Consider the following 2,581-nt stretch of genomic DNA (forward strand, 5'->3'; position numbering starts at 1 on the left):
TGATATAATACTTTCTCTATGTAATACTTGATATAATACTTTCTCTATATAATACTTGATTTGATTCAACATCTAATGACTCCAACATGCCCCCCAGTGGCACAGCGGTATGTCTGCGGACTTACAACGCTAGAAATCGGGTTTCGATACCCGTGGTGGGCAGAGTACAGATAGCCCATTGTGTAGTTTTGTTCATAACTACAAACAAGACTCCAACATAATAATAAGTTATTCAACGCTTCGCTTGTACAATTTCCCCAGAAGCTTTTTTTTAAGCGCAAGGCTACACAATCGGCTCTGTTCACCGCGAAGGATCGATCCTCTGATTTTAGTGTTGTAAGTCCTTAAACTTACCGCTGACTGACTAGGGGATTCTTCATAAGCGCTCATTTTGAGTTTTCTAATAAAAGTCGAAGGGTGCTTCTAAAAAAGTTGAAAAAACCCAAACGTTGACCAAATTATTGTTTTTTCTAGAGTTAGTAGTCGTTTCATCAAATAAATAAAATATGTCCAAATATTTTATTCTATACTTATACAAAGTGTATAACATTATTTTATATTGTTGGTGATAAATTATAATATTACTATGATACTATTTTACACTGTTGAATACCATGTTATTTGTTGAAGACATTTTCTGTACTGTACTGTATAATTTTTTTTTATATTGGTTTAGATGATAATACTATTTTAAATGTTTGTACTCATTTATACTCATTTACGTCGTTGTGTACTAAAACAAGGGTTCATAATTCTTCCTTCGAACCTTTAAAAACATGAAATTATTGCGTAGCAAGAAAATAAGTACAGAATTTTAACGTTTTCATAATTTGTTTGTTTGTAGTAAAGCACAAAGCTACACAAAGGGTTATCTGTACTCTCCCCACCACGGGTATCGAAACCCGATTTCTGGCGTTGTAAGTCCGCAGACACACCGCTGTGCCAGTATCAACTTTTTTCTTTTTGGTGCAGACAATATTTTTACAGTACATTAAAATGTTTATAATTTTACCACAAAAAATATTAAGTGGGGACATTTGGTATTGTGATGGCAACACCGCGTCAACAGGGTGAAGGTAGACGGAAGCTCATTGACAGAAAGAGTTAATTAAGCATCAGTATGGACTTTTATGGACAGCTTCATGTAAGTTTGGGTTGTTTTCTCATACGAGTCATACTGACGATATAACATATTCATAAACTGGAAGTTTCGGTAGTTCGCTAGTTCCTGAATTTTTATACTAATCTTGATGATACGGATGAAAAATATTTTCCTGCTATACTTTATCGATTATACGAAAAACTTCCACAAATTGCTTTTCTTTGAATTACTCTTAAATGATTTAAATCGTTTTTAGAATTACTTTTTTAGGGGGGAGTACCATTCAGTTTAGTACAACTTTAAACCACGAGTTAAAATCAAACAAGAGTAAACACGTTTACTATATCATGTCGCTATTATTTGCATGAAAATAATAAATTTACAATCAAAGTAGGTACCAACATGGTCTCGTTTAGGATACACAAAGTTAACACTAAACGTGTGATAGTTTATTTTATAACTTCAGTTAATAATCACTTGAAGGAACTAAGAACTTTATCTCACTGTAGCTTGAAATAATAAAGACGCCGAGAAATGTTTGTAGTTTAAAATGTATACTAGATAGTTATTGAACCGAGGGCTGCTTGCTATAAACGTCTTCCAACAATATTCGACTTTTTTAACCCTGTTTCTTTTGACTCTTACCTGAAGTAGCAGAATTAACTTTCAAATAAGTTAATTATTTCAATATCAAGTTTGCTAATAGACACTAACATGACTGTTGAAATTGACTTCATCACCTATACTGATCTGTTGGCTTGACATAGCCCGAGGATTAGGGCACTCGACTCGTAATCTGCGAGCCGTGGATTCGAATCTCGTCACCGAACACTCTCGCCCTTTCAGTCTTGGGCGGGGGGGGGCGTTATAATGTGGCGATCAATCTCACTATTCGTTGGTAAAAGCGTAGCCCAAGTAGTGGATGAAACTGCTTTCCCTCTGGTCTATCACGTCAGAATTAGGGACAGCTGACGCAGGTAGCCCTCGAGTAGCCTTGCGTGAAATTCCACAAACAAACTGATGTGTTTCGAAACCTACTACAATCAATGCTAATAATTATTTTATAAACCATTATCTTTGAAGTAGCATTCGTCTATTAAGCGTAATAACATATACGTTAAAATAAGACAGATTCATTTCTCCATATTAAATCGTCTGGTACTGAGATCAAAATCCGACTTCAACGTCAATATTTAAAAAAAAACAGAAAATTATTTATTAAAGCATCATAACTATATATTTAAGAAGCGAAATATCCGCGGAAAGAGAATTAAAACTGGTATCTTTTAAAAGTAGAGAAAAACAAATAATTTTGGTAGCTTGTGAGAATTTAAAAATTCACCTTCGACGATGACTTTATGAGAGAGAAAATGAACTGTTGAATGAAAGTCCAGTTTTCGAATTGTTATTTAGAGGAGCCCCCAGTGGCAGAGCGGTATGTCTGCAGACTTACAACGCTAGAATCCGGGTTTCGATACC

This window comes from Limulus polyphemus, unplaced genomic scaffold (genome assembly GCF_000517525.1).
Source record: "Limulus polyphemus unplaced genomic scaffold, Limulus_polyphemus-2.1.2 Scaffold4146, whole genome shotgun sequence".
Classification (NCBI taxonomy): Eukaryota; Metazoa; Arthropoda; class Merostomata; order Xiphosura; family Limulidae; genus Limulus; species Limulus polyphemus.